Source organism: Podarcis raffonei, chromosome 13 (genome assembly GCF_027172205.1).
Source record: "Podarcis raffonei isolate rPodRaf1 chromosome 13, rPodRaf1.pri, whole genome shotgun sequence".
NCBI classification, from domain to species: Eukaryota; Metazoa; Chordata; class Lepidosauria; order Squamata; family Lacertidae; genus Podarcis; species Podarcis raffonei.
In genome coordinates this window covers 35,175,912-35,188,873 of record NC_070614.1, presented here as the reverse complement: position 1 = coordinate 35,188,873, position 12,962 = coordinate 35,175,912, and the positions used below count along the sequence as shown (strand labels likewise).

At 51.6% G+C, this 12,962-nt stretch overlaps 2 long non-coding RNA genes across 2 annotated transcripts; one reads left to right on the top strand and one right to left on the bottom strand.

Moving 5' to 3' along the window:
* Nucleotides 1–1,640: 1,640 nt before the first annotated feature.
* Nucleotides 1,641–2,180, bottom strand: LOC128400743 (uncharacterized). Its single transcript, XR_008327366.1, has 2 exons — nucleotides 2,122–2,180; nucleotides 1,641–2,087 (listed from the first exon to the last, which is right to left on the bottom strand). It is a non-coding gene; the product is annotated as an uncharacterized LOC128400743 (long non-coding RNA).
* A 9,416-nt stretch (nucleotides 2,181–11,596) lies between these two features.
* Nucleotides 11,597–11,971, top strand: LOC128399546 (uncharacterized). Its single transcript, XR_008327234.1, has 2 exons — nucleotides 11,597–11,690; nucleotides 11,787–11,971. It is a non-coding gene; the product is annotated as an uncharacterized LOC128399546 (long non-coding RNA).
* Nucleotides 11,972–12,962: the final 991 nt, after the last annotated feature.

Genomic DNA, 12,962 nt, shown 5'->3' with positions numbered 1-12,962 from the left:
CTGCTCTCGCCGACTCTCCTTAGGCTGAACTGGGTGCCGGGAAATCACAGAATGGTAGAGTTGGGAGGGACACTCAGAGCCATCTAGTCCAACCCCCTGCAATGCAGGAATCTGAACCAACTCCAACTTCGCCAGTCGGGCTCCAGACATTTGAACCACTATTATACCATTTGGAACAGCCATGGCTTCCCCCCAATAATCCTGGGAACGGCAGTTGGGCCTTGAGAGTTGTTGGGACCCCCCTATCCCCCTCCCAGAGCTACAATGCCAAGAGCGCTAACAATCAATCCCACTTCCCAAGGAACTGTGGGAATTGTAGCTCTGTGAGGGGTCTCCTCACAGCATTTATGTCTGCTGCTGCTTTTACAGTTCCTGCCTGAAGAACAAGCATCTTGGGACTGAGGCAATAAGCAGATTGTGCTATAAATGACAGGTTGTAATACAGTGGTACCTCGGGTTAAGAACTTAATTCGTTCTGGAGGTCCGTTCTTAACCTGAAACTGTTCTTAACCTGAAGCACCACTTTAGCTAATGGGGCCTCCCGCTGCCACCCCACAATTTGTGTTCTCATCCTGAAGCAAAGTTCTTAACCCGAGGTAATATTTCTGGGTTAGCGGAGTCTGTAACTTGAAGCGTATGTAACCTGAAGCATCTGTAACCCGAGGTATCACTGTACTGTGGGTCTGGTAGCTGCTGCTGTCAGTGATCCAGGTGTCCTAATGCCATGCCCCCCGACTCTCACCAAGGAACAGCCTCCCATACAGTAACAAAAAAGCACTGTTAAAAGAGGAACGACATTTCTTTTTAAAGGCATCCTTCCGATAAAGGCATTCACCCATATATCCTCGCTGCTGAGTTTTTAAAAGGCATGCAGTTAAGGGAGCGCGTTATGAAACTTGTGAAAGGGGGGGGGGGAACCAGTGAGAGAAACAAAAATGTGAGATGTTTAATTTCTTCAAATTAATCCATACAAATGAAAATAAAATCCAACTACGTAACTGGGTTGTCAACAAACAATGACCAAGAGGTGGAACTTAGGCCTTGTTAAAGGCCTGGCAGATGGTGGTAGGAGCAGAGCCAGTGCTTGTATTAAACTGGAGGCAGAGTGGGCCAGTGGCCCTTCCTTTTTGTGAACACTCCCTTAGCTACTGTTCTTAAACGGCTATGGGGAGCATGATTTGACTTAAATTTGGGACAGTCAATGGGTAGGACTTGTGGATTTCCCTAAGCCTGTATCTTTTCCCTCATAATTTGAGTGGAGCCTCATTTTCACTCCCATGGTTAGTACTTGCTGATATGCTGGTTTACACCTTAGCCAAGGAGTGAAGGAATTGTAGAGGGTTTTTATGAGTATACAACCTCCACAGGTGACACCATTTTGTGTAATCTGGTGAAATCCCCACTCAGATACAGGGCAGAGTCCTCAGACCGACTTGCACTTCAGACTTTTTTGCACTCAGCGCCTTGGAATTACGTGGGTAACAGTGACAGATCTCATCCCCGAAACCCAGCCCGAAACCTGGGAGTTTATTCTGCCTTCTCCTTAGCTCAGAGAAGGGCAGGGGATCTTCCTGGCCCTCATGTGGAGCCTCTTGGAAGAGCATTGAGGAAGTTCCCTCAACACTCACATGGATTTGGAGTTTGAGAGAAGGCTTGTCCCTTTGGTATTTATTCGTTCTGAAAAAGCCTCCAGAGCTCAGCGGGACATTTCTCCCCCATTACAAGGAGAAGTAAAGCGAGTGGCAAGTGCAAATTCTGGCTGGCTACCAAGGCCGGCTCAAATTTGTGGGTCTCTGCTCGCCTATGAGGAGGCACAGACCTGCACCCACCAGCCACACACATCTTGCAGTCTCTTGCAGCCAAGTATGAAATGGTGAGCTTCACAGTCTGGCTTAGTGGGTGTGCGGGTGGGTGTGTATGTGTGTGATACAAGTTCAAGTGTGTTCATGAAATGGGAAATCACGCTTTGACTCCAGGCGTTCTAATTTTACTCCAAAAATTCTGAAAATCAGCTCCAAAATTGTGGCTTTTGCACACACACACAACCACCCTCCTGGAAGTCAAGAGTGCCTGACTACTGTTTTCCCCTGGCTGCTTGGCACCCAAAGCGCAGGAGGAAACCAGGCTGCTTGGCACTGGCCCCCTTTCCAGATATCAACATCCACCCCACTTCATCTAGGTAACTGTCAGGGAACTGCCATCAGAAAAGCAGGAGGTGAAAGGGCTCACAGAGGCTGAGAGAGACTTATCAGCTGGGGAAGGTACCAGCAGGGGGAGAGGAAGAGCTCCAAGGGAAAGTGAGTCGGAGGGAGGGCTCAGAGACACTTCCAGCGAAAATAGTGGGGAGGTTTCAGGACCTCCCATAGGGACACCCACTCCTCGCCGGAAACTCTCATGCCGAGAGTCCAGAAGACGCGTTTCCGTTAAGGAACTTTTATGCTGGAAGAAGTTCCGTAAACGCCCACTGTCCGATTCTACGAGCGACTGATGGAGCCATGCTTAAGGAGCTCCGTCACAGACAGAGGTTTGTGGACTTAGCCAAACTCTGAGGGACTAGGATTTTACGCACAAGCAGCTCACCATCCCATCACAGCAATCGGACAGTCCCTGAAAGCAGCTTGTGCAGAGAGGCATCATGAGCAACCCAGCCAGAGCCGGGGGAGCAGGAGGAGCTGGAGAGGGTCCAAGTCTGGAAGAAAGGTACAGGGTGTTGGAAGTCCAGCTAGCGCTGCAAACGGCGAGGCTAGAGGAAAGGAGGGCGCAGGATGCAGAAAAGGCAAAAGGCGCTACCCTAGCAAGAAAGATGCCAGGATTGGTGCAGAAGTTTGGGGGGGACCCCAGGAACTATCAAGCCTTTAGGACAGAGATGCAGTATGCTCTCGAGCTGCAGTTTGACGACTTTCCCGACGAGGCATCGCGAGTGGCGTTTGTGGTTGGCCATCTCGAAGGGGGGGCGAGAGACTGGGTTAGACCCCTGATGGCAGGGAATAGTGAAATGCTGAAGGACACGAGGAAGTTTTTTCGCACCATGGATTTGATGTTTTCCAGCGAGATTGAACAGGGACTGGTGCGCAGACAGTTGATGGCTTGTAAACAGGGGAGCCGATCGGTTCGTGAGTACTGGACTGAGTTTACAATGCTGATACATAAATTGGGGTGGGACCTATCGGCGGAACCCATTCAAATGCTTTTTGAAGAGGGGCTTTCTTCGGCGGTGAAAGACAAACTTTCCCGGGCACCCAGGGCGGAATCTATGGACCAGCTGACCAAATCAGCGCTGACCATTGGAGCGCGCCAGGAGGCGAGAGCCTTGGAGAAGCGGGAAGGGAAAGGAGAGCGTTGGAGGGATTTCCGCATTCCAGAGATTCCGGAGCCAAATTTCCCGCCAGGAGAGCCGATGGAAATTGGAACAGCGCGCGCGCGCACAGTTTCAAATCCCAGTGAAGGGAGGAGGAAGGAGGGGAAGAGCACCAAGAAATGTTATCTCTGCCAGCAGCCAGGTCACTTTGCCAGAGTCTGCCCGCAAAGAAAGGAATGGCAAGGGATGGCGGGAGCTGTTGGAGGGAAGGAGGAGGGAGTCCAGGAGCCAGTAAAAGCCAACGCCTGGCTGCCACCGTCAGGGCACAGCAGCCAGGCCAAGGAGCAGTAAAAGTGCCCACTCCGGAACCTCCAAGACCAGCCCTAGTAATAGAGGTGTTGCTAGAGCTGGCAAACGGATACCCACTAAAGACAAAGGCGCTGTTGGACTCAGGCAGCTCCTGTAATTTTATGAGTAAGGAGTTTGCAGCTGAACACCAGATACAGATACTCCCTTTAAGTAACCCCCTGCAGGTGACCACGATCGATGGGAGGGAGCTGTTGGGAGGAGAAGTTAGCCTACAGACCGTCCCAATGGTTATGAGGGTGGCCAGGCACACCGAAAGGATAGCGTTCAATGTGGCCACCCTGGGAGGGGCTCCCGTTATTTTGGGAATGAGCTGGCTAGCGTTGCATGATCCGCTAGTGGGCTGGCATCAGAGAGTGGTCTCCTTTGGGTCAGCACATTGCCTGGAACACTGCAGAGAGGGAAAGGTGCCGGAAGGGGCAAAAGCCTTTCTAGCAGGGACGGAAGTGGCGGACAAAGGGAAGGTGCCCAAACAATACGCTGACCTGAGCAAGGTCTTCAGCGAAAGGGAAGCAGATAAACTACCACCGCATAGAGCCTTTGACTGCCAAATTAACCTGGTCCCTGGAGCCCAGCTCCCCGTGGGCAAGCTGTACGCCATGTCAGACAGGGAAATGCAGGAGTTAAGGGAGTTTATTGATAAAAACCTGAAGAGGGGCTTCATCAGAGAGTCCAGAGCGGTGGGGGGGAGCCCAGTGTTTTTTGTGGACAAAAAAAACACGGATAAACCCAGGCTTGTAGTGGACTACCGGGCCCTAAATGCAGTGTCAGAACCAGTGACTTTCCCCATGCCCAGAATTGATGACATTTTGACCAGGGTGAGGAAGGGAAAGATATTCACGAAACTGGACCTGAGAGGGGCATACAACCTGATACGAATAAGGAAAGGGGATGAATGGAAAACCACCATGTTCACCCCTTTGGGGGCTTTTGAATATTTAGTTATGCCCTTCGGATTGCAATCAGGCTCAGCATGTTTTCAATCGTTCATGAACCACGTCCTGGGACCTCTGCTCTACAAGAATTGCGTGGCCTTCCTCGATGACGTGTTGATATATTCAGAGAATGAGGAGCAGCATGTAAAGGATGTCAGGGAAGTGCTGAGCCAACTGCAAGCAAACCAGCTGTGGGTGAAAGTGGAGAAGTGTCAGTTTCACACCAAGGAGGTGGAATTCCTGGGGTACCGCTTATCAGACACGGGATTAGCCATGGATCCAGGCAAGGTCCAGGCGGTGCTGGAATGGAAGACACCGAAAACGAAAAAGGATGTGCAAAGGTTCTTAGGGTTTGGGAACTTTTACCGTAAATTCATCAAGAACTTTGCCCACTTAACGGCTCCCATCACAGACTGTCTCAGCAGCAAGAAGAAATTCGTTTGGACGGGGGAGGCGGAGCAAGCATTTGAGGAATTGAAAAGGGCATTTGCTTCGGAAGAACAGCTCCTGCATGTGGATTTACAAAAACCCATGAGAGTGGAAACTGATGCCTCAGACCGGGCGGTGGGGGCGGTGCTGCTTCAGCCGGGGAGGAATAAGTCGGAATGGAGACCGTGTGCCTTCTTTTCGCGTAAGCTGAACAAATCCGAGAGGAACTACACCGTATATGACCGAGAACTACTCGCCATTCACGAAGCGTTCCGGAGATGGAGACATTTACTAATTGGCGCACAGCATAAGGTGCAAGTGTGTACGGACCACAAGAATTTGGAGTATTGGAGAACGGCACGAGTGCTCAACCAACGACAAGTGAGGTGGGCCCAGGAGTTCTCCAAATTCCATTTTGAAATTTGCTATGTGCCAGGTCCAGAAAACATCAGAGCGGACGCTCTCTCACGCAAACCTGAATATTTGGAGGGGGAGGGAGCGCCTGAAGAGAGACATATCATCCCAGAGGACCGCTGGGTGTGTGGGGCGGCCTGGGTGGGCCAAAGGGAACTGGTAGAGGGAACGGTAAATGATGAATACGCCCAGAATAAGCTCAGAGGTTTAAGGAGAGAGGGAGAAGACCCTGGAGGTTTTGAAGAAAGAAACGGGGCATTGTATTACAAAGGGGCACTATATATACCCGAAGGGGAATTGAGGGGGAGAGTACTCAAACAGCTGCACGACAACCCCACAGCGGGGCATTTTGGGCAACACAAGACCATGTGGTTGGTGACCAGGGAGTTTTGGTGGCCCAAGGTGAGGGAGGATGTACGGGAGTATGTAAGAGGGTGTGACCAATGCCAGAGAGCCAAAGGAGAAAGGCGGGCGCCAGCGGGGTTATTAGAACCGTTACCCACACCAGAACGACCGTGGGAGGCGGTATCGATAGATTTTATGACTGATCTGCCCAAATCCCAGGGGAAAACCGCCATACTAGTCGTAGTAGACCTGTTAACTAAGATGGGTCACTTTGTAGCTTGCTCACATGCAGTCACGGCGGAAGAGACAGCGAAATTGTTTGTAGAACATATTTTTAGGCTGCATGGCGCCCCCTTGAGGGTGGTCTCCGACAGAGGGAAACAGTTCACGTCCAGGTTCTGGAGGAAACTTATGAGCTTGTTGCACGTAGAGGTCAACTTTTCGACTGCCAGGCACCCTGAGACCAATGGGCAGGCGGAGAGAGCAAACGGTATCCTCCAACAATACCTGAGGTGTTATGTCAATGACAGAGAGAACGATTGGGTCGAAAAGTTGGCGCTAGCGGAATTTGCCTACAATAATGCGGAGAATGTGTCCACCGGGATGAGCCCCTTTTTGGCTAATTATGGGTGCCACCCCAGGGCGTTTCCAGGGGGAGGAGGGGAGAGATGGAGTGTCCCGGCCGCCGAACATTTTGTAGAAGAAATGGAAGCGATCCATCGTCAACTCCAACTCAACTTAGAAAGGGCCAAAGAAGAATATAAGAGGCAGGCAGACAAGAGCAGAAGGGAAGGTGAAACCATCAGGGTAGGGAGTCAGGTCTGGCTGTCAACCCAAGGGTTGCCGTTCAAGGGGGGTTGCAAGAAATTGAGACCCAAAAGATTGGGACCATTTGAGGTCATCCAACAGGTCAACCCAGTGGCTTTCAGACTCCGGTTACCGAACCACATGAAACTGCACCCAGTATTCCACAGGTCATTGCTGTCACCATATAGGGGGGAAGGTGAAGGGGTATCCACACGGGGGCCAGTCTTAGAAGAAAGGGAAAGCAGCAACCATGTGGCGGAGATCATTGACTCCAGGTGGAAGGGTAATCAGGTGGAGTATTTGGTCGCGTGGGAAGGGGAACAGGAGTCGGAAAACACCTGGGTGACGGCAGAGGAGGTCAGTGACGAGATCTTGATCGAAACGTTCCACCAAAGGTTCCCCAGGAAACCTCAGCCAGTAGCGAGGTTCCGGAGGGAGTACTTTGGCACCACCGACGATGAGGAGGAACTGGAAGGATTCAGGGAACCGGAGTTGGAAGAAGGAACAGACTCCGAGGAGGAGGAGTACTTAGAAACCGGAAACAGCAACCGGTGGAGGGAAGTGTTCGAAACTTCGGAAGATGAGGGAGGTTCTTTCAGGGGTTTTGCTCCCTCGCCTCCCGCAGAGGAGGGAAGGGGAGGTGGTGAAGGGGGCCCTGGAGGGGAGGTGGATGTCAGGGAACTGCCATCGGAAAAGCAGGAGGTGAAAGGGCTCACAGAGGCTGAGAGAGACTTATCAGCTGGGGAAGGTACCAGCAGGGGGAGAGGAAGAGCTCCAAGGGAAAGTGAGTCGGAGGGAGGGCTCAGAGACACTTCCAGCGAAAATAGTGGGGAGGTTTCAGGACCTCCCATAGGGACACCCACTCCTCGCCGGAAACTCTCATGCCGAGAGTCCAGAAGACGCGTTTCCGTTAAGGAACTTTTATGCTGGAAGAAGTTCCGTAAACGCCCACTGTCCGATTCTACGAGCGACTGATGGAGCCATGCTTAAGGAGCTCCGTCACAGACAGAGGTTTGTGGACTTAGCCAAACTCTGAGGGACTAGGATTTTACGCACAAGCAGCTCACCATCCCATCACAGTAACAAATTGTCAGACACTGCAGTAACCCCCAAATTATTTCTCGGCAATACTTGCCCAACCTCTGCTGGTATAAAATTAGGAGTATATGTGAGATGTTTGGAGATCCAAGTATTATAAGAACATTCCCAAAAGAGTTACTTACGATTCCTGGACTTCGCTTCGGTGCTTATGATGACTGTGAAAACAACCTAATAAGGTCCTACATGGCTGATACTAGGGGTGGGATTCAACACAAGTCCTACTCCAAGCAGACCCATTTAAGCTAATGGACATGGTTAACTTGGGTTCGTTAACTTCAATGGGTCTCCTACAAGAAGGAGTTAGTTGACCACCGCCCTATGTGTTCTCGAGTCCTCCCTTCTGAGCCATCGGTACAATTATGTTTATACCAGCAGAAGACTCCCCTCTTCACTACCCGACTAGTCTAGGACTTGGTGAGCCTGCTACCCACTGTTAAAATCTTCAAATAAGATCTCTCGGCTTCACAGCCGCCCTGAGAAACTGGACAGTCTTGTAGGTCCACGAGGCAGCCACTCTCTGGTAAAAGCTGGCTTCTGAGATAACAGCAGCTTGCTGTGAGCTGCATATATTTGTTTTTTAAAAGGGGAGGACTCAAAAATTCTGCATGAAGAGACAATGAAGCCTGGGCCAAGTATGGTTTGTGCAAATCCAAACATATTTGCATATATTTGGGTGTGGAGGGGTTTGCATAAATGAGGGAAGAGCAGAACAATCACTGACTAGCTGGATGTTGGCTGGAAGAAGAGAGAAGCAAGGAGGGCACAGAAGAGTAAATAAAAAGTATTATACTGTTCCAAGCCTTGCCTATCATGTAGAGTGGACAACAGGTGGACTAGAACAGTGTTTACCAAATTTGCGTCTCCTGCTTCGGATGAACCACAACTCCCATCATCCCTAGCAAGCAGGACCAGAGGTCAGGAGTGATGGGAACTGTAGTGCAAAAACAGCTGGCGACCCACGTTCGGAGGACACTATACTAGAATCATGAATGGGAATTGTGGGCTTTCTGAGTGGGCTTTGCAGGAGTCTGAAGATGGCAGTAACTCAAGAGGTTTGGGGAGTTTCCCCATTCTCCCCTCTTGTGGCCCTTCATATTCACAGTCCCTCATTTTCAACAGGGCGATGCTAAGAAAGAATTGAAAGGCTCACAGAATTGGCCTCATCCCACCAGCTCATCCTCACCAGCAAAGGGCTCTTTAACCCCTTCTGTAACCCCAGAGTGTGAACAGCAAGCAGAGGCCTCTCAGCTCCCGTTTACTATCAGGGCACCTGCTGGGACAAGAAAAAGAGAAGGGCATTGCCACACTTTGCCAGGACGCTATCTGCCGCCTACAGAGCCATGCTGGCAACCTGCCTCTGGTATCATGAAAGCAAAATGCAAGCACTCTTACTGTCCCTCTTTATTAGGGACTGTTCCTATTTCCTGGTCCCCATAAATGTCACTGTTATCATTGGCACCTGTTCGTCTCAAGACACAAATAAATCCCTGCCTCCACCTTGCCTCTCGCTTTTCGCATTTCAGGGATGTCAAACTGAAATTCTCTTTGTGCAGAATTACTAGCATGGCTGTTCTTCAGAATTCACCCTCCCTCATCCGGGCTCTAGAAATTAAATCACCACACGGAGAAATGGGTGCATCTTGTCTGCAGTGCCAAATGAGTGGAAACCGCAGGGAAGTGGGCTAAGCCTTTGGAGGAACGTAAAAGCTATTCAAACAGGGAAGCGGCCTGTGTGTCTGGGGTGCTGTAGGGCAGGGATGGAGAACCTGTGGAACCCCCCTGACTTCCTTGGACTCCAACTCCCATCAGCCTCAGGCAGCATGGCCAATGGTGAGGGGTGAGGGGAACTGGGAGTCACAAGGATCGGGGAGGGAAAAGAGGAGGTTTATTCCTTTTTAACTTGTTCCTCAACAGTCCAGCGTCAGGGAAGAGCAGTGAGGTGGCCAAAGTTGAGTATGTTAGTACATTGTTGGGGGGTGTTGAGAAAGGAAAAAGGGATCTCCAAAAGGACCCCTCCAAAATGAGTGAAGGGCAGTAAAATAGCAAGTGCAATTCAATGTAACAAGTGTCCCACGTAAACCAAGCCTGATGAGGAACGGTTGAGGGATTTGGGGAAGTTTAGCTTATAAATTATAAAGGTAAAGCTAAAGGGACCCCTGACCATTAGGTCCAGTCATGTCCGACTCTGGGGTTGCGGCGCTCATCTCGTTTTATTGGCCGAGGGAGCCGGAGTACAGCTTCCGGCTGTACCTTCCCACTGGAGCGATACCTATTTATCTACTTGCACATTGACATGCTTTTGAACTGCCAGGTTGGCAGGAGCAGGGACCGAGTAATGTGAGCTCACTCCGTCGCGGGGATTGGAACCGCCAACCTTCTGATTGGCAAGTCCTAGACTCTGTGGTTTAACCCACAGCGCTACCTGTGTCCCTCTTATAAATTATAAAGGTAAAGGGTAAAGGGGCCACTGACCATTAGGTCCAGTCGTGACCGACTCTGGGGATGCGGCGCACACTTCTCGCTTTATTGGCCGAGGGAGCCGGCGTACAGCTTCCGGGTCATGTGGCCAGAAGGACTAAGCCGATTCTGGCGAAACAGAGCAGCACACGGAGATGACATTTACCTTCCCGCCGGAGTGGTACCTATTGATCTACTTGCACTTTCTGCTTTCAAAGTGCTAGGTTGGCAGGAGCAGGGACCAAGCAACAGGAGCTCACCCCGTCACGGGGATTCGAACCGCTGACCTCCTGATAGGCAAGTCTTAGTCTCTGTGGTTTAACCCACAGTGCCACCCACTTCCTATAAATTATAGGCATCTTCAAATATCCTAAGAGCTATCACATGGAAAATTGAGCAATTTCTCTTTAGAAGCTTCCTGTTGGTGCTGGGCTGCTGTTTCTTTTCCTAGAGATCCACCCAAAGAATCTTGTCCCACCGCTTGCTGTACCCAGCACCAAATATTGAACAATGAAGAGCATCTGACTTCTACCCACATTGCCAAACTCCCCAAATGTAACATATTGTGGGTGGGGCTGAGAATCTAGTTCAGCCTTCTGAAAAGTATGAACAACTGAAGTGTTCGTGCAAGACATAATAAGTTTATGGGAATAAACATAGGAACAAACTTAAAACAACTTACAAGGTCAAAAGAAAGAACGTAACACTTACCCAATCTGTAGTTCAGCCCAGTCTAATTGGTGATGTTAAATTTATGGGAGAACCAAGCTGGATGTTTAGAAATACATTTCAAGGCTCCTGAACTGGGGCCCAGTTCCAAACTGGACCATTTCCTACCAATCCTGAAATCAGGAAGAATATTTATGTTGTTGATTTGCCTATGTTTGAGTGATTCAATTAGGATTCCAGGGGAAATGGTCCAGTTTGGAACTGGCTCCCAGTTCAGTACCCTATATATATATTCCTATTAATCCTGTCTGGGTCTCCCACATTTTTAACCATACCAGTTACACTAGGCTACAGATTGTGCAAGTGTTATTCTTTCTTTTGATGTTCCAAGTGATTGTTTGGAGTCTTCTTCTCCTCCGTTTATTCCCATAAACCTATTTATGTGAAAGTCTTGCATGAATGCAGCGATGCACGGCATAAAAAGGGCTCCTCGGTCTCCGACGGCACCAAAGAAGTTGAAGTGCAAGGATGGCGCTGAGCAGAGTCAGCCAGAGCCACGTGCAGCCCGTTTGGGCCGAGATCCCGTCCCGTTCCGCAGACATCGGCGCCCAGGCTGTGCCCAGGTAAGCCCGCCCCGTCGGGCAGGGACCCTCTCCCGATGGCGAGGCCATGGCCCGACCCTTCTCCTCTTTACTCTCGTTTCCCGCAAGCTGACCTTCTTCTCCCCCTCCTCCCGTAGAGCCCCCTCCTTGAGCGAGCTGATCTCCAGGATAATCTGCCGCATCAACCTGAAGTTACTCGGCAGCGCCCTCGACAACCCGAGCGCCCTGCCCGCCCAGAACCTGCTCGCGGACCCCGTCAACTCCAGGGTGAGTCTCTCTCCCTCCCCCTCACGTGGGTCCCTCCTTCGCCCCTTCGCGCAGCTCCGTCCTCTCTAACGCTCCCCGCCTTCGCCTCTCCCACAGCTGCCGAACCAAGACACCCAGGAGGAAATGGACATCTTCAGCCAGGCTGTGCTCATCATCAACGCGCTGCTCTAATCCCGCTAGGCCAGAGAAGCAGCCGGCGCCCTCCGCAGAAGTGCCGCCTGGACGTGGCAGCCTCGACCACGTCCCTCCCCCCCCCCCAATAAACCTGCTTTTAGCTCTCACTGCTCTCCCGGAGTCTCTTTAGGCTGAACTGGGTTGCCGGGAAATCACAGAATTGTCGAGTTGGGAGGGACACTCAGAGTCATCTAGTCCAACCCCCTGCAATGCAGGAATCTGAATGTCAGAGCTACCCTAGGTCCCAGCTCACAAAGGACCAACGCTGCTTCGTTGTTAAGTACAAAAGTCTTTATTGAAGTTCAGTTTTACTTCCAGAGCCGCAGCGCGCAGCTCTACGTCTCAACCGTTAGACCGCTGCTCTTTCCTCCTCTGGGTCCGCCTGCTCGCCGGGGTCTCGCCCTTTCTAGCCTCTTCTGACGCTGATTCCCCTGAGCCTTCTCCCTCCCTCCGGCGGGCTTTAGGAGCTGGTTCCCCATCCGGGTCTCCTGCTGTCCCGCGCGCCTGCACATTTGAACTTGGCGCGCGCGCCCAGCCAGCAGCTTTCCTCCTGACCTTTTCACTGCTGCTGTCACTGCTTCCCCCTTGGGGGGGGGCTAGCTGCAACTGACCTCCCTTCCGTTCCCCCACTCTCCGATGGAGGCGTGGTCAGCCCTGAGTCCCTCTCTGGAGGAGACGCTGGCCCTGACACATGTGACTCTTCCCCCCCACTACGCTCTGGTGGGGAAACTGGTCCCGATCCTCCACTGCTGCTTTGGGGTTCCCCTCTGGCTCCTTGTTTCTGGTGCGTCCCCCCTGGGACCCCCCTTGCCCTGACCATCGGCGCCCCCTTCTGGGAATCTTCTGATTCGCTGGAGAAGCTCATGGAATCTCTCGGGCCACTGTCATACTCCCCTACGCTGCCCTCGGATTCTTCCCCTTCGCTCTCCAATTCCTCTCTCCCCAGTGCTCCTGCTCCTGATTCCCTGCTGAACCAACTCCAACTTCGCCAGTCCGGCTGCAGACATTTGAAACAGGCGTGGAACAGCCATGGCTTCCCCCAAATCAGTGGCGTAGCGTGGGGGGTGCAGGGGGGGCCGGCCGCACCGGGCGCAACAT